The following is a 23,340-nucleotide window of genomic DNA, read 5'->3' as shown; positions in this document are numbered from 1 at the left end:
TTACCAGGATGCTTAAAAGCGGTAGCTGCAACTAGTGTGAGCCTTGAGCAAGGTGAGGGAATTATAATGGGTTTTCCTGTAAACGTCTATGTAACACATTCAGTAGAAATTCTCCTTACCAGAAGCAAAACTCAGCATTTAACAAGTAACAGACTTACAAAATATGAGAAAGTTATTCTGGGATCAGATAATGTCTCGATAGCAAGGTGTGTGAATTTAAATCCTTCCACATTATTGCCTGATGGTACTGTAACAGAAATAAGGAATGAAAATGATATTGACCATGAGTGCTTGGATGTTTTGGAATATTGCACCAAGCCTAGGCAGGACATTAAAGATGTTCCTTTGCCTGTGTCAGATTTTGTTTATTTTGTTGATGGTTCTTGCCTGAGAACAGAGGAGGGTTTTCTGAGAGCAGCATATTCTGTTTGCACAGTTGCTACTGTGATTAAAGCATCATGTCTCGAAGGAATTCGTTCAGCTCAAGTGGCAGAATTGATTGCTTTGATTCGGGCTTGAGAAATAGCAAAAGAGTTAAAAATCACTCTAGTGACTGACAGCCAATACGGATATGGAGTTGTGCATGATTATGGACAGCTCTGGTCTCAAAGAGGTTATTTAACCTCTGCAGGAACTCCTATCAGACATGCAAAACTGATCAAGAGATTGATCGATGGCATTCAGCTACCAAAAAAGATTGCTGTCGTGAAATGTGCAGCTCATAAAAAAGGTGAAGATTTTATTACAAAAGGAAATGCCTATGCAGATGAGATAGCAAGGTACTGTGCGAAAAACAATTTTTCAATCAATCGGGAAAAGAATGATGAACATGTCTTGAACTCACTTATGCTAACATCTATAGTTGAAGCATGGCAGGGAGTGAAAGATTTACAAGATGAGGCATATGATGATGAAAAAGACACATGGTTAAAAGCAGGTTGTAGACAGCGAGAAGAAGATGGGATTTGGGTATACAAAGATGAAAGACCAGTTTTACCAAATTGCATGATTGCTTACATGGCTAGGCTGTATCATGGTCAGGGACATATAGGAAGAGATTCCATGATTAGGCTTTTCAGACAGACTTGGTATAACCTAAAATTCAGAATTATTGCAGAATCCCTTTGCCAAAGGTTCTTGATTTGCCAACAAATAAACCCCAACAGAAAAACAATTGTGAGTATGGGAACCATAGGACGGGAAGGGGGTCCTTTCACCAGGTTACAAATGGATTTAATTGAAATGCCACCACACAACAAGTTACATTATGTTCTCGTGATAGTCTGTTTGTTCTCAAGGTGGGTTGAAGCATTTCCTACACGTCACAATGATTCTGTTACTGTTGCAAAATTACTTTTAAGGGAAATCATACCTAGGTACGGATTTCCGGTGACTTTGGAAAGTGATCGTGGAACACATTTTGAAAACAGATTGTTAAAACTAATTTGTGAAGCTTTAAATATAGAACAGAAGCTACATTGTGCATACAGACCAGAAGCATCAGGTGTTGTTGAGCAAGTGAACGGAACTATTAAAAATAGAATTGGCAAAATGTGTTTAGCTACAGGTATGAAGTGGACTGACGCACTTCCACTTGTTTTGATGTCCTTGAGAAGTACTCCTGATAAAAAGGCAGGTTTAAGCCCACATGACATTCTCATGGGCAGGGTCATGAGACAAGCATTTATACCAGTAGGAAAATTGATGACTATTAATGATAGCGTAATTTTGGAATACTGCAGGAATCTGTCTGACATCGTGACTTCTGTGTTCCATCAGGTGGGAACTGAAGTGCTAACTAGAGAAAAAGAGCAAGCACATGATCTGTTACCAGGTGACTGGGTGAGGACAAAAGTTCACCGAAGAACAAATTGTCTGGTACCTAGGTGGCAGAAAGCAAGACAAGTCATTCTTGTCACAACAAATGCAGTGAAGTGCAAAGGTTTGAAGAGGTGGATCCATGCAAGTCATACCATTCGTGTACCTCCACCTGAAAATTCTGATGAAAGTGACAGTGACACTACAGCAGATTCCGATTCCGAAGAAGAACCTGAGAAAAATCCAGATTCTGAAGCTCGACAGGAAAGTCGACATCTGGAAAGTTCAAATGTAAATCAAGCATCGAACGAAAAAGATTTGCAAATTGTGATACTAGACTCTGAAAATGATGAAGATGTGCTAGGAAAAGAAGCAGAAAAAGAGTCTGATCAAGTTATGATAAAAGACCAGGAGAGTATTGAAAAGCAGAAGAAAAGCTCTGAAAGCAGGAACGGAATTTCTGAAACTGGGAAGTTGAAGGTAATCAAAGAAGAAGAAGAAGACGAATTACCAAGTACCAGCTATAAGGATAGAGTTCCTAACGGAGTAAAATTGCTGAGTAAAGAAGTACCTGAATCCAGAATTCAAATTTCTGACAGTGAAACTGAAGAGAGTGATGAAGATTCTCAAATAAGAAATTTCAGGAAAAGGGCTTGGAGAACAGAGTGTAATGTAACTGAGCCAAAAAAGAAATTACCGAGAAAAGGTGATAACTGGCCGAGTGAAAATGAAGGCCTAAAATTTAAATTGGTGAAAAGATCAAAAGAACAGATGAATGAAGTGTCAAGTCAAAAAGGTGACACTGAAGAGAAAAGTGAGGCAGGGAAGAAAATAGAAGTCATTAGTGGTAGGGCAAAGAGAATTGTAAAACCAAACCAAAAATACAAGTCTCCTGAATGGACTTATATTATCATCCCACCTGTGGTGGAGGTGAACAGCAGTAGTCAGGAAGAGATAGATGACAATAGTGACAAGGATTGAAATATTTCTGTAAAGTTTGAGGTTTTGTTTTTGGCATAAGGCTGAAGAAATTGTGTTAGGTGACACAAGGTCGAAGAAATTGTGTTAGCTGCAAAATAAAACACATTGATGTAAGACGCAAGGTCGAAGAAAAGTTGTTAGAAGGTGGGGTTTTATTTAAAAAAAAAAAAAAATAGGGGGGTATTAAGAATTTAGAAAATTTAGATATTTTTAATTTTTGATTTATTTTTAATTTTTGATTTGCGATGCGGTAAAATGTCTTTGATTTGTGTGGTCCTAATAATCTTACTTTGGTTAGTTTTAGCTGTCATTTTCCCTTTTGGAATTGACAAAGAAATTTATAAGGCAAATATGACAAGTAAGGCTTCAGTTAAACAGGATAATCATGATGTAACAAGCAAAACTAACAGAGTTATTGAGCACAAACCAGAGATACATCAAGATAGATCTGTTGGTGATTTTTCTAGCAATACTTTTTCAAGGCTTTTGGCCGAGTATGTAAAGGTTATGGAAGTAAAAGACTGTTACATTTGTGTGAAATTGCCTGCTTCTGTTTCGGAGGGAGTTACCTATAACATGCTTCCTCTTACTTATGGCATAACTTGTAGAGTGATAGCTAGCTTATTTTATCAAACTGGTCGTTTAGAGTATTACTATTCTAATCATGATGAGATTTTTGCAAACCTGAAAATTGAGAATAGTCTGAATAAGCACAAACAAGCCAAGCAGATGAGGGAATTTTTTCATTGTGACAAATGAACTCACTTATGAGTATGCTTTTAAAAACAATTTGACTTGTAAATTGAGATCTGAGGAAAAATCTTTCCTGAATTTAGTTGAGGAGAGAAGAGCAATTTATAAAAGAAATGAAATGCTCAAACAGACCAAATCTAAATTTTAGCAGTTAGAAGACGAAAAACTTAATGGAAAATCATTTGAAAATGTTGCTATTCACATTGACAAACCAATAAGTGGAAAATGTTGTATTAGGAGAGACAATACATTGTTTGACATTTATTTTGTAGGTGCAAGTCATTGTGAGGATACTTATCAAATCATGGGGGGTTGGGGATTCAAAGGTGGCAAGGATCCAATTTTTCCTGGAATTTATTTTGTATGTGGAGATAAAGCTTATTATAACCTCCCTGATCACTGGTATGGGACGTGTTTTGTTGGACTTGTTGTTCCAAAAATAATCCATGTTGACAGAAATGCAAAAGGTTCATTTGAAATCAGCAATCATCTGAATAGATTTAAAAGAGAAAGTTTTTCGAAAATTTTGGGAGACATTTTTGAAGCAGTAATACCTTTAGTGGGTATAACCCTAAATGCTGGTAGAATTAGAAAATTGTCTACAATTGTTGACAGGTTGTCAACTGACACAGCTAGTGGCTTTCAATTAGTGGATACTGAGCTCATTGCCATACGGTCCATGGTAATGCAGAATCGTCTTGCTGTGGTAAATAAATAAATAATTACCGGTACTATTTTTCTATGCATTAACTGAAAAGGATAGCTCAATAAATAAGAGGCAGAATCCGTGGTATCTGAGTCATACGGGCTTTAATTAGATGGCTCGAGCCAATGGACCATCGTGTTCCATCACCTGCTAAGGTTCAGGAAGGGACAGACACAGGAAAAAGAAGGACAGGCGGGACAGCAGCAGCAGCAGCAGCTAATATCTCATTAACATCATACAGTATATATAGTAAAACAGTACAATTGCATTGAATACAGTAGGCGTAACAAGTGACAAACGGAAGATAAGAACATATGGGCGTAAAAAGAAGGCGGGCACAGGGCGTACACGGAGGTGTGTGATGTAAACGTCACAGAAGTGTCATAAATGGGTGGATACATGGAGGGGGCTTCATGGGCAGCTGGAACCTTTAACCTACTGGTGCGCGCAAACGGGTCATGACGTGTAACTGGGGAGAGCTGGGGGCTCTGACTTCTAGCACTAGAAGAGGAAACTAAAGTCTGGGATGTCAGAACGACCTGTACCTATAGCATATCTGATATCTTGTATTTGGAGTACATGTTGCTTGAATCTAAAAGTCATCAGGGCAAAGGCTACTTGTCACTAAGGCTAGTGCAGGCATATATTTCTTCATGTATTGCGTGTGCTATGGATCTTCTATGGATACTAATTCAGTAATTCTCTTGCCTGGAGACAGGAAGACTAGACTATAGATGAAGATGTTTATGCGGTTCCTTAGCTAGGAATGTGAAGCCGGGGAACTGAACTGATAACTATAGGCATAACATATTCTTGGCAGACAGGCAGGCAGGCCAGGCCGGGCACCACGCTGCTTGGCAGGAAGTAAGTGAAGGGTCAGGGATGCGGGCGGGGCTGCATCTCTCCTCGGAGTGGTTCAGGAGACTTGAGGCTCGAATCTGGTGTCCGGGCCCTGTGAGGCCTAGAACCGGGTGCAACTCGATGATTTATCGTGCACAATGTAAAGACGTTGGCAACATAGGCCTAAAAGCCTAATTCACGTTGCTTTCACGGGGGACTGGATAACTGACATACTAACGTTGGACACAACTATAAATGCGTCTTTATTCGGTCAAGGGGGGAAATATGCATATTAATCATGCACATATAACATATGATGGGGAACACGTAGGCACACATGACAGGGCAAAATTCAATTTTCCTCATTCCCTCCTTGTTCCCTACGTTTCCTTCAGGAAACATCAATATTCATGATACCATCTATCTGTTCATACAGCATCATTTGCTCGTCTCTTATCTTTTGGGAATAGGACTTTGGATGTGGAATACAAGAGGTAGCGCACAAGCCGCAAATCGCAGGGCCACATTGTAAACAGATACAACAACTGAATATGATCATTACTACTACTCCCAGGAATGACAGTACTTTCCATCCCCAGGCAGATATTACACTCCAGAGCCAACCGGACCATGTCCAGGTGCCAGGATTCTGGTGTAGCTGATGGGCTATTTTATGAAGTCTAGTTATTGCTGAATATACAGACGGTGCGTTATTAGGAATGAAAACGCAACAACTAGATCCGATGACTCTACAAGCTCCGCCCCTATCGGCCAGTATGACGTCAAGAACAAGGCGGTTCTGAAGAACAACAAATCTCATAGCAGATTGCTCTTCTGTTAAGTTACCTAGGGCGGAAGTAGTCTCATTCACTACTGCTTCAAGGGTTCTGGTTAACCTGCGTATTAATTTACTATTCTGGATAGGACCTATGAAGAAGAAGAAACCTTTATTGAAATCTGTGTACTGTTCTAATGCAGTTTCAGTTTGATCGACAATTGGGGACTCGATCTCCCTTCTATGTCTGACGTGTACTAGATGTGTATTTCGGTGATAATCGGATGGGGCTAGGAAAACTGGTGGCAGTAGGAAGGCAATGTAACATGTTCCATCCCAATCTAGGGGCAAACGTACATATGCGGTCTGACCACATATAAAATATGAATGACGTGAGGCTTTGAAAGTAGATTTCCCACTGTCACTATACTCGACCACAGTATTACAATCACTGTGTCCTAGATGTATTGAACCATTCTTTCTAACACATAATTCGCCTTTCACTGGTGGAACTGTTATAGAAGGTAAGTCTGGAGTAGTCTCGGACTGAACATTCAAAACCATGAGGTTGGAGGAAAAATTACCTAGATCATATACTTCATTTTCTAGATCCAACCCTGTCCTATGGGAAAGACCTTCCTTGTCTGGGAAACATGTTCTATTCAGAAGGGACTTATCGTCTAAAGATGATGTTAACGTAAACCATGCTCCACACGAACCATTGTGTGAAAACGGATAGGGAAAGAGTGGCAGAACTCCCTTCGGTGTCTGGAAAGGGGGGAGTCGACCACACACCCAACAATTAGTGGCATTGCTGGTCTGGTGTGAATAGTGTAACATACGAATAAAAGTGTTGTTGCGCATTGCAAGTCGGTAGGATAACTCGTGAGGGGGTAGTTCACTAAAAGTGTGTTCTACTGTATCATTAGAGGAAAGATGTACATGCGAACCAAGAGGAGAAAATAATACATGTAGCGTATAACTTATACATGTGATCGTAAGACTCAGAAATAACATAAACAATAATGTAACAACACATCTGCTTCGCAGACTCTTACAGTATCTTATTTTCTTGGAGTTTCGTCTATCTCTCTTACTATGTGGGTCTATCTCATACATGTCAGGAACCTGTCTAACCGCTTCACCCGAGAGGGACTTAAACAATTAAACGCTGTCTGACTTGCTAGACCTTAACTTGAGTTTATACTCCTGCTGCGGAGTTTTCTCTAACAGGGGAAGTTTAGAGTCAGTATCGGGGCAGTCCTTGAAAAAAGTCTTTGGACGCAGTCCATGGAAACGCTTGATGTGGCTGGAGTGAAGCCAACCCTTGCGTCCTTCCAGCTTTACGGCGGTCCTTGTGGTCATCAGAACAAGTTTCGGCTCCTTCCAGCGGGGCTCCAGCGGGCTTGAACGATCGAAGTTTCGGATGAGAACAAGATCGCCTGGAACGACCTCGTGCGGTTTCACCTGGGTGTTGTCTGGAAAGGCAGCCGCGACCTGTGAACGACAAGAGAGTAGTGCAGACATCAAGGAAGCTAGGTAATCTGTCAGCATATTACTGTCAACATCGGTGATTTTACGTGGCATAGGTGTACCCCACATGTTTGGGGGACGACCAAACACTACTTCAAAAGGTGACAGACCAGATCGGGAGTGAGCGACCATTCTCATGTAGAAGAGGGCAACCGGCAGGGCTACCATCCAATCTACACCTTTCTCTGCACAGACCTTCGCTATACGTATTTTCAGAGTTTGATTGTGTCTCTCGACGAGGCCAGCTGCCTCGGGATGTCGTACACAGTGGAACTTCCACTGGTACCCTAACAAAAGTGATACTTGTATCATGAGTTCGGATGAGAATGGCTGTCCGTTGTCTGAATACACGACCCTGGGCAAACCATAGCGTGGGAAGAACTCACGAACCAGCTGCTTGGCAGTGGTCGCGGCAGTGTAATCTGGGACTGGATATGCTTCTGTCCATCTGGACAAAGCGCATACAACTACGAGGACATACTTGAAACCTCAACATCGGTCCATCTGAATATAATCCATCTGGAGAACTTCAAAAGGGTGGTCAGGAGGATGGAATCCACCTTGTTCCACGGGAACACCTTTACCTGGATTGAACTGACAACAGATCATGCAGGTACGCACTTTCTGCTTCGCTGCTGCTCGTAAATGCTTGTTAAACCAGAGGTTCTGGATGCTATCTAACATGGCTTTTTCTCCTAAATGTGCTGGACTATGTGCTGTATTAATAATGACTTGAACCATAGAGTCGGGGAGAAACCATGTGGCTTTTCCCTTCGTCAACCATCCCTGATCTGTCTGGACCCCTCCTTGTTCAGACCATTTCTTGATTTCGTCTGGGGTAGCATGTGTCTGTATGTCTTGGACGTCTTGTGTAGGGTCCTTAACTGTCATACAAGTCGTCTGATCTGGAACATCTGTCTTTGTCGTGTTAACTGGAATGTCTGGAGTCTGAGCTGTAAGCTTGGCTGTTCGATCTGCTAGATCGTTACCCTGGGAAATGGTGTCAGTGGCTTTCGTATGTGCTTTGCACTTCATAATGGCAATGGCTGTCGGCAAATGTATTGCTTCTAACAGAGCTTGAATGAGGGGGCCATGCTGAATCTTGGCTCCATGAGAGGTCATGAAACCTCTTTCTTGCCAGAGGACTCCAAAGTCGTGAACGACACCGAATGCATAACGTGAATCTGTATATATGTTTACTTTCAGGTTCTTGGCTCGTATGCAGGCTTGGGTCAGAGCGATGAGCTCTGCTGCTTGAGCAGACAAGGTGTCAATACGATGTGTTTCTATAACTTCAGTTTCAGTAGTCACTGCATATGCAGCTACTAACTCTCCTGTACTTGTTCTCATACATGAACCATCCACGTAAAGTGTCAGGTCGGGATCAGATAATGCAATGTCCGTCAAGTCTTGTCTTGGCTTTGTCATGGTGTTAATAACTTCCACACAGTCATGTGTGGCAGGGTTTGATGTAATCGATGGTAACAGTGTAGCAGGATTTAATATGTTGCAGCGTCTGATTTCTATGTGTGGCTGAAACAGTGTCAGTTCATATCCTGTTAGTCGTGCAATTGTCAAATGCTGAGTCTGTGTTCGGTTTAACAGAACTTCCACGGAGTGTGGAACTTGTACTGTCAGGGAGTGTCCTAACACTATGGAATCACTTTGTCTGATAGCTAGAGCTGTGGCTGCAACTGATTTAAGGCACGCAGGCAGAGCCTGGGCTACTGGATCTAATGTGCTAGAAAAATAAGCACAAGGCTTGTGTTGTCCTGCTTGATCTTGCGTGAGAACAGATAATGCTGTACCATCACGTTCAGTGACAAAAAGTGTAAAAGGCTTACTGTAGTTTGGTGTCGCTAAAACAGGTGCATTAGATAAAGCTTTCTTTAACTCATTGAAAACAAGTGTATGTTCCTGGGTCCAAGGGAGGACAGTCGATGTCGCTGCCTCCTGTGTTGTCAACTGTATCAGTGGTTTGGCTAGATATGCGTACTGAGGGATCCATTGTCTGCAGTAAGAAGTGAGGCCGATAAAAGCTCGTACCTCCTTCTGTGTCTTGGGCTGTGGAAGATGTGCAATTAACTGGATATGGTCAGGTGTCAACTGTCTACCCCTCTTGGACAGCAAGTGTCCAAGGTATACCACTTGCTGGACACAGAATTGCAGTTTCGAAGGGGACACCTTGTGCCCCATCTCTGCCAGAAAATACAAGACGGTCAGTGACGCACTTACGCAGTCACGTTCTGTACGGGCTGTGGTCAATAGATCATCGACATACTGGAGCAGGGCAGTGTCAGTTGGCATGTGAATACTGTCTAGTTGTCGTTTAAGTGCCTGACTGTAAATACTAGGACTTTCTGTAAAACCTTGAGGTGCACATGTGAATTTATAGCTTCTTCCATTTAAACAGAATCCGAAAAGGAACTGGCTGTCTGGATGAATGGGGACACTAAAGAAAGCGTTCTTGAGATCAATAACAGTAAAGAACGTAGCTTCAGAATCAATGGCAGTCAATAGGGAAGAGATATCTGGAACCACTGGGTACTGGGGTATGATACATTTATTAAGTTCTCGAAGGTCAATCACTAATCGATAAACTGGAGGTGCATTTGGGTCAGTACGTTTAAGAATCGGAATGATAGGAGAATTACATACATTGGAGTCAGTTTCTACAACCACTCCTTGAGCGATGAGCTCGTCAATGATTTTCGATAAGGCTGCTACAGCCTCAGGTGGCAATTTGTACTGTCGGATTCGTGGTAACACAACTCCTTGTTTCAGAGTAACACGATATGGTGTAATGTGCATACAACCTACATCAGTTGGACCTTGCGCCCATAAATGCTGTGGTACATTCAGTAATCTTGGATCAAAATCTCGTAACACATAATGTCCTTTAAAATCACGTAAAAACAATCTCACTCCTTCCGGAGAACAGCATATCACAGCACCTAATTCTTTCAGTGTTTTCATACCAAGTAAATTTTCAGGACATGATTTCGTGAGTAACAAGTCTGTAGTTCGGGACAATGGACCAACTTCTAGGGAAACTGGTTTCGATATTTCATTAACAATAGGCTTTCCTGAAAATCCCAGGGAAACATTTCTTGAGCCTGAGAGTGGAGCCCCTGGAACCTCGTCATGACTGATGGTAGTCCTACTTGCCCCTGTATCAATCAGAATTTTTCTGTCTTTCCCTAATACTTGACTGTGTACATAGGGACCCTCTTGATCTACAGGAACCTCGATGAGAGGCAAGCCAACCTCCCTCTCTAGGCTGTTTCATGAATACTGCTGATATTCTGGATAATCTGACTGTGCGTACTGATACATCTGTTGTGTAACGTGTTGTGTGGCAGCTATAGGCTGCGGTACTGTAACTGTCTGTTGTGCGTTCTGCGGTGGTTGCGTATTCTGCGGAACATGTTCCTGTCTAGGAGGACGCGGTCTCTCTTTCGTCTTACCAGTAGCTATGTTGTGTTTCAGAACTGCACATTCGTTTATATAATGACCTGGCTGTTTACAGTAATTGCATGTCCCTTTAACGGGAACTGCAGAATGACTAGTTTGATTCGTACCCCTCTTCTGACTATCTGCTGGAACAGACTGTGCAACTAGTACTTTCATTTTCGTGTCTTTCATACGTCTCCTTTCGTGTTCTTGCTCTTCCCTGATTCGATTCTGGTGGTACTGTAACATCTGTAGCATTTGGGATGGGGTATTAGCTTGCCAGGTACTCTCTACTTTCAATACTCGATTTTTAACTTGTGGTAAAGAATTCTCAACTAGTTTGGTAACAAAAAGATGTGGATACGACTCACTACTTGTTTTCAAGCCGCTATTAATAATGAAACATTTCTCAAATCTGGAATAAAAATCACTAGTGTCTTCGTCTTGTTTCTGTTTACAGGCTGAGATGGCATCCCAGTCTTCCTTTTTCGTGGCTAGTAATCTTGGCAAGACTTGTATTAACAACTCGGGCAATTCTTTGGCTTTTTCCCCGAGACCAGTACCTGGAACTCGTGTGTTATCTTCGTTCTCTAACGCTGTCCAGTCAATCTTTTTCTCTCCCACCTCCCATTCTTTTTCTTTGAGTTTTTCATATATGCCCGCAGGCAACAGGACCTTTAACATTTTGATGATATCGGGATACGTGTATTCTCCCATACGGAGCATGTCTTTTAATTCACGGTGGAACCCTGCTGGATCTTTATCGTGACAGGGCACTAACTTTTTCATTTCTAGTAGTTCTATTTTCGTTATAGGGGTGTAAACAAATACTCGTTCGAGGTCACCCCCCGTTCCCTTAACAGGATGCACTTCTCGCAACGGATTCTGTCTATCTATGTAGAATGGGGGTGGAACAGGAACAAAATGTGGAGTCAGGAACGTTCTGTATTTGTGGCGTTGTTCTAAAATGACACTAATCAAATCGGTACCTAGACCTTTCCATCTGTTTAGGAGTAACTCGTTCAATACATTATATAAAGGACCTGGATCAGAATGCTGATCCTCGTACAGTGTAATGAGGTGCTGGATCATGTACATACCCACCAGTCGCTGTTCGTCTGGGGGAAGCTTCAGAAACATTCGAGCTACTACTTCATCTGAATACGTGGTAGAATCACTAGTCCATCGAACTGCTGATCGGGCTAGTTCTTGTTCATGCATGGTACTAAGCTCACTGTAACCTATTCGTAGTTTCAGAACTTTATCGGTAGCCTGGAATAATTGTTCAAGAGAACACTGTCCTGGTACGGGAGGAGGAAAAACTTTCTTGTAGTCTGAGCATGTGTGTCTGTCAAAAGGTCTCGTCCTACCTACATACGCTATTCTGGTGGGATTCTCGGTGTCTACATCTTCGTCTGAAGAGTCATTCTCTTTCTCGGCTACTCTCCTTGCTTTCTCCCTTTCGTGTATGCTTATAATTTCTTTACGAATCTTTCTGTACATGGTTTCTATACAATTTTGTGTCTTGTGTTTTCCTTCTGCTATATTGTCACTCCATCTTGTCAGGACTTTCATCTCATCTTTGTCTTTATCAGGATGATCCTGTTCTCTTATTAAACAATTTATTAAAAATTGCAAAATCATGCCTTGAATCTCGACTTTCCTGTGTGCCATAGCTTCGTGAATACTTTCTGGTTTCTCCCCTGTTCGGATGAAGTGATATATACTGTCTAAATGTTCTTTCATATCTGATATGGTAATCAAAAAGTTTGCAACTCGTCGTAAACGTACGGAATATAATATCATGTGATCTTCGCCTGGCACTGGGTCATATCTACAATCAGTAAGGTACCTTTTGAGGGCTTCGTACGTAGCCACTTTTGGCGTGCGCTGTAATGCTGCGTCTCTCAGCGTCAGTCGTTTTGTTTGAGGCGGGGTGATAGGAATACCTCCCCCTGCTCCTCCTGAACTAGAATCGTCAATTAATACTGAATGTGCGGCTGCTGGTAATGTGACTGGTAAAGTAGGCGTACGTAATGTGGGTTGGTCCTGGGGTACTGGCACATTAACAGGATTCCCGGGACCAACGGCTGGAGGCACAGTAATTACGTTATTAACAGGGTGTTGAAGTTGAACTGGCGGGGTAGGATTCGTATTAGCATATTCTGGGACAGTGTCATCTAAATAGGAAGAAAGGAAGATTTCAGCTGCGGTCGGTTTATGACGTAGCTTAGTCGGGACCAATGGTGGCGGTAAATTACAGGGTGTTTCCGGGGTTGCTTTCGGCAGACCCTCGGCGAGAAGGGGATACATACCTTTAATAAGGGCATTTCTTTGTCTGTCTGATTGTTCTGCTCTAACTCGTTCACCCTCTTCTAGTAATTCCCTTTCTTGGGCTTTTTCTGAGGATTCCCTACTTAGTTCTGCTTTTCTGATTTCTTTTTCTGTTCTTTTATGCGATTCTTTACGCCACAATTCTATGGCATCTTTCTGGGATTGTCTGGCTTTCTTTTTCCATAATGCTTCCTCTACTCTCATGATGCACTCGGCATCCCATGTTCCTGAAACAGGCCATCTATATTTCTCTTCGAGATCTTTGGTATAGTTTACCCATAAATCTAGATACAGTATGGCATCTAAGCCATGTTTATGATACATGAAATGTCCAGGACTGTCCCTAGGAGGGACAGGAACTGATTCTTCGAGTAACGCTTTTCTGGTTTTTATCTGACGTAACTTAGAAAACAGAGGCATCTTTGAACCGTACTTGAACTTGAACACAATACACAATGAACACAGTAATGAATAGCAAACAAATCACTCATACCACGACATCAAAAACACATTAATAACAGTTCGAACAGATACTACCTAATACATTGAAAACATAATACATCGAAAACATAATACTGGAACGTCTCGAGAAGCTATACCAGAGAACAGACTTACTAGAATTACTGGATGCACTGCTAAAACAGTACAGAACATACCGGTCTCCTAAAGAGACACGTCATACCGTATCCACCTAAGTGAACACGTCGGACCGGATCTGTGTACCCAAACCCGTCGGACCGGGCACAAATTAATGAACCCGTCTAGATACGTTCCCAGCAACGGTACTCACCGGGAAGCAAAACTGAAGGCCTCGGACTGGACTGGACTGCTACGTCGTCTGGTTACTACGCACTACGCATGCGCCTCGGGCTTCGGAAACAGGTGGGCCTCAGGATACCTCGGACCTTGCTCTCTCGGCTTGGGCTCTGGTCGGGACGATCCGCCTTCCTCACCGCCTCGTCTGGATGCCGGACCGCAGTCTCCGTCTCCTCCGTGGGCCTGAGGGAGTTTGAAGCAGAAATATCTGCAGGTGCACAGTAGGGGTCCGTCACGGCTGTAGAAGGGTCAGGGGGCCTGCGTTACATCGCCGGCGCGTGGGGAAGGGGCTCGTCTCTATTCGGGCGCCATTTATGTGGTAAATAAATAAATAATTACCGGAACTATTTTTCTATGCATTAACTGAAAAGGATAGCTCAATAAATAAGAGGCAGAATCCGTGGTATCTGAGTCATACGGGCTTTAATTAGATGGCTCGAGCCAATGGACCATCGGGTTCCATCACCTGCTAAGGTTCAGGAAGGGACAGACACAGGAAAAAGAGGGACAGGCGGGACAGCAGCAGCAGCAGCAGCAGCAGCTAATATCTCATTAACATCATACAGTATATATAGTAAAACAGTACAATTGCATTGAATACAGTAGGCGTAACAAGTGACAAACGGAAGATAAGAACATATGGGCGTAAAAAGAAGGCGGGCACAGGGCGTGCACGGAGGTGTGTGATGTAAACATCACAGAAGTGTCATAAATGGGTGGATACATGGAGGGGGCTTCATGGGCAGCTGGAACCTTTAACCTACTGGTGCGCGCAAACGGGTCATGACGTGTAACTGGGGAGAGCTGGGGGCTCTGACTTCTAGCACTAGAAGAGGAGACTAAAGTCTGGGATGTCAGAACGACCTGTACCTATAGCATATCTGATATCTTGTATTTGGAGTACATGTTGCTTGAATCTAAAAGTCATCAGGGCAAAGGCTACTTGTCACTAAGGCTAGTGCATGCATATATTTCTTCATGTATTGCGTGTGCTATGGATCTTCTATGGATACTAATTCATTAATTCTCTTGCCTGGAGACAGGAAGACTAGACTATAGATGAAGATGTTTATGCGGTTCGTTAGCTAGGAATGTGAAGCCGGGGAACTGAACTGATAACTATAGGCATAACATATTCTTGGCAGACAGGCAGGCAGGCCAGGCTGGGCACCATGCTGCTTGGCAGGAAGTAAGTGAAGGGTCAGGGATGCGGGCGGGGCTGCTTCTCTCCTCGGAGTGGTTCAGGAGACTTGAGGCTCGAATCTGGTGTCCGGGCCCTGTGAGGCCTAGAAACGGGTGCAACTCGATGATTTATCGTGCACAATGTAAAGACGTTGGCAACATAGGCCTAAAAGCCTAATTCACGTTGCTTTCACAGGGGACTGGATAACTGACATACTAACGTTGGACACAACTATAAATGCGTCTTTATTCGGTCAAGGGGGGAAATATGCATATTAATCATGCACATTTAACATATGATGGGGAACACGTAGGGACACATGACAGGGCAAAATTCAATTTTCCTCATTGCTGTAGATATTCTGCTAGCAAAAGAGGGAGGAGTTTGTGGCATTTTGCATGTCCAACACTGCTGTACCTATATTCCTGATAAGAGTCAGAGTATTGAGATGTATATCAAAAATATCACTGAGTTGCAATCAGAAATTGTACCCTTAGAAGAGGATGATTTTCCAGAACGTTTAAGCAAAAGATTTAAAGCAATCAAAACCTGGTTTCAAGAGATTGGTGGTTCAATTCTTGGCAAAATACTGACACCTTTACTAGTTATAGTCTTCCTAATACTGTTGTTAAAGATTAGTTGCATGTTACACAAGAGAAAGAAATACCTGAGGGAAAAGAAGAGAATATACAAGATCAGAAAGGAACAGGAGAGAGAAATAGAATTGGAAGAGTTTCATAGAAATCAAATTGAGAGTTGTAGACAAACAGCTGAGACAAGACTTTAGAAATACTAACACAGTGAAAATCAAAACATGTTCTTCATTGGGATAAAATTTTGCTACATTTTTTTGGGTGTAGTCTGGTGATTTTGAAATCACCAGATGAGGGAGTTGATGGAGCGAGATTTTAAAATAAATTTGTTTTTGACTCGCAAAGTTTAACTTCCATAACAAAATAATTATATTAACGTGAATGGAGTGAATATTACTAAACCAACCTAGGCACCATTAAATACTACTTTTGTGTGGGGAGGCCTTAGTTCCCTCAGCGCTGAAAAGCAGTGACATTAACTTGGCCCAACAGGGTGACAAAAGACCTGGGCTCCTATCCTGAGCTGAGTCAGAAAAAAATTAATATTTTGAACAGTCAAAGTATTCTTGTATGATCATGGGAGCTGCATAGTCAGACTGGATGCACGTTTCAACCCATTTTCATACCTCACAGGTCTTTGTATGCCTGAGGGAATCGAAGCTGCACTCTAAAGCAATATTTCCCCCTACTTGTTTAATACAGTACCACTGTTGACAGAACTTTATACCATACTGACTTTATCAATGAGTGCTGATGGAGCGAGATTTTAAAATAATTGTGTTTTTGACTTGCAAAGTTAAACTTCCATAACGAAATAATTATATTAATGTGAATGGAGTGAATATTACTAAACCAACCTAGATTAAATTGCAAAACATTACATAAGGAACTAATATGTGTGCTCATATATGTGCTTTATGTTGCAAATGCTTGTTTGTAAAAAAATAATAAACTAATCTTGTCTGTTGTCTTTGTCAAAATAAAATGCGGCTGTTTTAATAATGGCATGTGCTTATTTTGTGTGCTTATGTTATGTCTTTTCGTCCTTATGTTGCACAATGTTGTTTATTGCTTTATTTGCTTCAGCTGGGTAATATAGATTAATGGGTTAATAATTAGCAAAGGTGGGTAGGTAACAGAACGAACTCTATTCCTATCATTAATTGATGTTTTGTGTTTGTTTATATATTAGTTTTACGAATGGGCCTAAAGAAAACGCCTGGCAGTGCTGCAGTTTGTAAAACTTGACCAGAGTGAAGCCTTCACTCATGCGCAGACGAAAGAGTATTTTGCTGAGCTGACAACGTTTTGTGCAGAAATAATTATGGTCGAGTCGGATGTGTTCTTGGAGTCATAGCCAAGGGCAGGATGCTGAATGGCCTGCCAAGATTAGGAAGTGTAAAGTTTCTCCCCGGGAAAAGAATCTTTTTGAGGAAGCAAAAGGATGGTGAAACTAAGAACAATAAGGGCTATAATGAGGCCCCGGACTTGGTCAGGAGAGCATGACCTAATAGTGGACTGACATGCCTCAGCCAATCGAACGTTTGGATTTTTTAGAAAAATGTGCGATAAAGATACTTTAGTTAGTCAGAAAAGGTATAAAAACTGTCCCCATGGGAGGGAGGGGGCTCTTGCTGCTCATCTTCTCCCGATTCCTGCTAGACGTGATGTGCTGACGGACTCTTTGGAGCACGTAAGGATTAATAGGGTTAAATGACTTTTATCTTTATTCCTTTAGGTGAAGTGAGTTTTAGACAGGGAAATTAGGGCTTAGGTGATGGAAAACTGTTTATTCTACAATTAACATGTTATTTGATTTTACTTGGAACTGTCAGACTAATTTGCTATTCCTCTAATAAAATGCACTTTTCTTGAAATAAATAGTTAATAAATAAGATTTTTGAAAAGACAAGCTGGTCTTGTTATTTCATAGTCATTACCATCAGCAGATCCATTTGCCTAAGTGACTTAATTAAATGCAAAATCTTTACAAAACCATGGTGAATACATTATAATATGGCTGTATATAAATGTGTATATAATTTGTGAATAGGTTTTATTAATTAGGTCACATGATTCAGTTGCTCAAAATATGTCTCGTTAGTTTATGGGCCTTGTGAGTGTTTTATGATTAATGGTGAATATTGTGGAGTTGGGTAGCATTGCTATGACATATTTTCTAGAGGGGCGCTGGATCAGTGCCCACTAATAAGAGGCCTATGCTTTGTCACCACCTAACCTTGCAGAGTCCCACTTGCGCCAGACTGCCTGTGAACAGTTACTGTGCTGGGTATACATGCAGCTCTCACACATGTGTACAAGCATGAGCACACGTTTTCACGTATAACCGAGTGAACTTTACACCAGCTGGGTCACAGTGGCCCTATATTAAAAGGTGGACAGTTGCAGTAAACACACACGGTCCCTTTACTATGTGATTACAGTGCATAAGACTCAAGTAATGAGATTCCCCCACAGTAAAAGGTCCACAACTGGGTGCTCAAAAAAGCAAAAATTCTGTGTCTACTAAATTGGCGGGACCCAATTGCAACAAGGGGCATATGAAAACATAGGGGGCCTATGCTTTGGAATACATTGGTGGTACAATGTTTTGAAGAAATGACTGACAGTTTGTGGCTTTTTTTTGCGAAATGTTCATTAAAATATTTTGGATATGTGCTCAGCTGTGTGGTGTGCTTTATTGACACTTGGTTCTTATCATTTTCTCGTTACAACAGAGAGTTTCCATTTTCCTGAAAATCCTCGTTATGGATTGCTTTGATTTGAAATGCGATGTGTTGATACAGTCACGTCGTTTTAGAGGCTAGGGTCTATGGAAGCACGATTACCATTACTTGTACGTTTTTTGAAAGCCATTGTTTAGGAGAGTTCCCTCACTGGTATGTATTGCTGAGGAGCGCTAGTGTGCCCTGATGGCAAAGAGTAGCTGGTATTCAGAGTGTGTGTTTTGATAGGAACTTCTTGTCCCACTGTTCGAAAGATTGATTAAGTTCCTGGGCCTGAAGGAGGATGCACTTCTTCAGTTTTATCTAGTTTCAGCTAGCAGAATGTTTTGCCAGTTTGATTTGAGGTTGGTTTTGGCACTATTTTTGTTTTTTGGCTTATGTGAATTTATATGTGCATATACTGTAAATTATTTTTGTTTGCAAGCAGTTTTTAATTCCCAAAATTATATGGCAGCTGGCTCTGATAAGCTCATTGGCATTATATGTCCTTAAAAGATTCTGTAGCTTCAAAGGGGCAGTGGGAGTTTCCTTGCACTTGAAAGGGACTGCTTTTTAAAAATGAGATCTGATCTCTGCTGTGGATCCTAGTTGAGGGAAGTGTAGCAGGTTAGTGGTCCTGCTAGCTGCCCCACCGCCCATATGTAGTTACACCACATTCTCTGGCCAGGCGTGGAAAGAGGGGAGTCAATAAAAGGGAGTGGCCCACTCAAGGTCTCATTCCGACACCAGTAATTAGAGTGTCAGCCTCTTGTGTCTGGATCCTGTGTTTCCGTAGGCTGGCACAACACTGGTGACGAGGATGCAGCTCAGCCCGCGCACTCTGCACCATAGATCACCTGCAACTCTTCTGGCATCAGCGCAGCTGCAAATTAATTTCTGTAGCATCTGCAGTAAAAAACTTCATTGTGGCCAGCCCTCCCTCTATCGAGTTGACAAGAAGGTTGAGCGCTGTAGCCACACTGACTCCTCTGCCAGCACGAGCTCCAGCAGTGCCTGGCCAATCCTAGTCCTGCCCATCTCTCTCGTCAGTGCACATGATCCCCAGGAGGCCCATAAGAGAATGAGGGAAAAACGAGGAGGAAGGCTTAAAGAATCCAGCCTATACCAGCTTTCCCCAAGCACCCTGCTGGATTGAGGCACAGCACGGGCACACCAACATGCAGTGTCTGAAACAAGTAAGGAGTGAACACAGAAAAAAAGTCTTCAGAATAAAATTCAAGGAATATTGACAACTGTTTACAGTCAAGAAATGGTGGGAGCCAAACAACAATCAAAACACCCACTTGTATGTTCAAACTTCAGGATAGTGTTACAGCTTTTCAAGGACACTTAACACCCAGGCCACCAACCCAAAGCTAAGAGTCACACAGCATGGGAGATAAAGATCATCCCGTCAGCTGAACCCTACACAACATGCCCTCAAAGTTGTATTACCTCCATTTAGCGAACTGGCTGAGCCTGCAAAGACCATCCCCGAGATGGAAAATATGGGTCGGGTGACTGGAGAACTATTTTATTGCCTCAAGGGAGACGGATGGCACTGTCAAAAGACCATTCCTCTTCCATCACACAGTCTCCAGAAAAGCCCACATGAGTCAAAACGGACCGTGTTAATGCGGTCCAAGCAATGGGCCGATGAGACGAAACCAAAGGAGATCGGACCCAACCTGCCAAGCCGGGGTGTGGGTACTGTGGCTGCAAAGGACACCCAATTAATGAGTGTCCGGGCAAGGCCGCACCTGTTCGAACTACGGAACCCAGAACCACTTTGGGATAGTGTGCAGGAAGAAGCACAGAAACAAAGGCCCCAGAGATTATTGGCCACCAACCCGGCTTGTGCCCCAGCTGTCTCTTTCACACCTAGCATGTCAAGGCGATGTCAAACCATCAGCAACCCCGAGCCACCATGTGGAAGATCCTTCCCCAGAAGAAGAGGAAGCATTCCTCATCTCATTTACAAGGGATCTGAAGCGCCACAGGTGGCCACAGCCCACATACATCATCCAAATAGCAGGATCCGAAGTGAAGGCGGTAATCAATACATGTGGCTCCATCAACATGATGGAAGTATAACAATACAACCGTCTGGGACCCAAGCACCTCCTGGCACCATTCCACACCAGAATATTCATGTACAGGAGCCAAACGCCACTGCCCCTCCACAGACCATTATCAGTGCCGGTGCAATCTGAAGATCAAGAGGTGACTGCCAGCTTCCATGTTATCGACCAGGAAGCAAACACGATCATCAGCAGCCACACATCAGAGGACCTTGGCCAAGTGTTCTTCACCAAGAAAGTAAAGTCACACCAAGTTGGTGAAATACTGGACCAGTTTCCAGAGTTGCTCCAGGGACTAGATTTCCTCAAATGTCCTGCAGTGAATTTACACATCCACCCATCAATTGCGCTGGTGGCTCTCAGGCACCACCGTGTCCCCTTCCATCTATGTCCCCTGGCAGAAAAAGAGCTTGGAATATTAGAGGAACAAGGCGAAATTGAAAAGGTCTTCTCACCAATGGTCATTGCAAAGAAGTTCAACCAAACTGGAAAAATCTGCTTATGCATTGAAATGCGGCTACCGAAACGTGCCATTAGAAGGCAGCCACTGGTTTTCGAAAATGTACCTCAACGTCGGGTATCACCAGCTGCTCCATGCAGGAGAGAGCCCGTATATCACCATCTTTAGCACACACCCAGGCCTACGCTGGTACAAGTGCCTCAACTTTGGCCTCTCATCGGTCGCTGAAGTATTTCAAAAGGCAATACGTGAAACCCTGTCCAGACTGCTGGGCATTCTGAATGTCAGCAATTACATTTTGATCCATTCATCAACTGCTGCCGAACACCATAAGCACCTAAAGGTTACCCTGTGTTGCCTCTACAGACATGGGGTGACGCTTCATAAGGACAAATTCTCCTTCTTCAGTCAGCCATTGAATTCTTTGGTGACGTCTTCATTCAAGAGGGGATCCAAGTCACCCCCCCAAAAATCCACAGCCATTAAGCGTGCGCTTGCACCTACCACTGTCCAGGAAGTAAGGAGCTTCCTAGGGATGGACAACTACTGCGGGAGGTTCATCCCCGACCTGGTTAGGATTGCTGAAACCCTGAGATCCCTCATGAAGGCGGATGCAAAATGGATGTGGGGTTGCCAGGATGAAGCAGCATTCCAGAAGATCAAAGAGACCCTTCTTGACAACACCACACTGGTCTACTTTGACCCAGGGAAGCAGAGGGAACTGTTGGTCGATGCAAGCCCTGTTGGGTTGGGAGCTATCCTCACCCAAGAACAGGAACCAGGTCACTAGGCCTCACTTTCATTAGCCCACCCACACCCACAGAGACACAGCACAGCATGCCCAAATTAAGCAGTAGGCTCTTGCAATCAAGTGTGCCTCTGGACACTTCCACCTATACCTAAGCTGCCAGCCCTTCAAGGTTATCACAGACCACCAGCTGCTGGTTCTACACTTCTAAGGGTCAGACCCCACCCGCCTCTGCAGATTGAAAGGTGGGCCATTCAGTTACAACCTTACGGGATGAAAGTGAACTACCGTCCCGGTTCAAAGAACCCCGCCGGCTTACTGTCACGCCATCCCGAAACCCCCGGCAATCAAAACAGCAATGAAGATGTGGAGGATTATGTCAGAATGATCTCAAAAGCCAACTTCCCTCAAGCCTTATGCTTGGAAGACATCAAAGAGGTGGCGGAAGCACATCCTGCCATCGTACTGGTGTGAGCACTGGTTCTAAGTGGGACCTGGCGAGACTTCCTGCGGGATGTCAGCGATTGACCACGAGAAGAGAACCTGGCGAAGATGTGGAGAGTGCGAGATGAATTAAGCACCACCCGAGGCGGGATACTCCTGTGTGAATCTCGCATTGTAGTCCCTAAAGCACTGAAACACCATGTGATGGCATAAGCCCTTGGAGGACACCAGGGTGCCACGAAGATCAAGGCGAGGATGCAGGAGAAAATATAGTTCCTCGTTCTGGAGGAGCTAGCAGAAGATTTTGTGCGGAAGGGCCTGGCATGCCAGATAACGGCCTTGCCTAAAGACCAGCTCCAGCGATTACGGAAGACCACAGCACCACCCCCTGGAGTAAACTTGCATTGACTTTGGGAGCTTTGCAGATACGCAGATGGCCCTCGTCCTAATGGAGACATACTTGAAGTACTCTGTGATGGAGATAATTGAATCACTGGCCTTCATGCACATGGCCCCTGTCCTTGAGAAGACATTCGCCGTCTTCGGCTTGCTGGTGAAATCAAGAGTGATAATGGACTGCCGTTCCATGGTGCAGAAATTTGGGACTTCTTAGACTGACTGGGAATACACCATCACCGCATTACACTCCAGTGGTCGCAGGCCAAAGGGAGGTCGAAAGATTTATGCGCACCATGAACAAGAACCTGTGCATCGCTACCGCCGAACAGGCCAACCCCGAGTGCCATCTACAATCATTTCCGAAGGAGTATCGGAGTACACCTTATTGAACAACTCACCAAGCACCATGGACACTGATGTTCAATGGACCCCGTCAAGACATCATCCCGGAGAAGCGTGGCTCAGTGGTTAGAGGCGGCAGACCCGGAAGCTGAGATCGACCTTGGACCAGGGTTCGATTCCCTGCCTCGGCGGGTCTCGGGCTCAAAAATTCCACGGACTTGACAATTCTCGCTCCGGTGCCTACTCGAATCACTGGGTCACACTCTGCAACTCTGGGCAATAGCTTGCATAATCTCCACTACGGCCCCTCGCGGCGGGATGCCTGGCTTTCACCTTGTGGACAGCCTGCCGGGGT

This window comes from Lissotriton helveticus, chromosome 11 (genome assembly GCF_964261635.1).
Source record: "Lissotriton helveticus chromosome 11, aLisHel1.1, whole genome shotgun sequence".
Classification (NCBI taxonomy): domain Eukaryota; kingdom Metazoa; phylum Chordata; class Amphibia; order Caudata; family Salamandridae; genus Lissotriton; species Lissotriton helveticus.
This window is presented reverse-complemented; position numbering follows the sequence as displayed.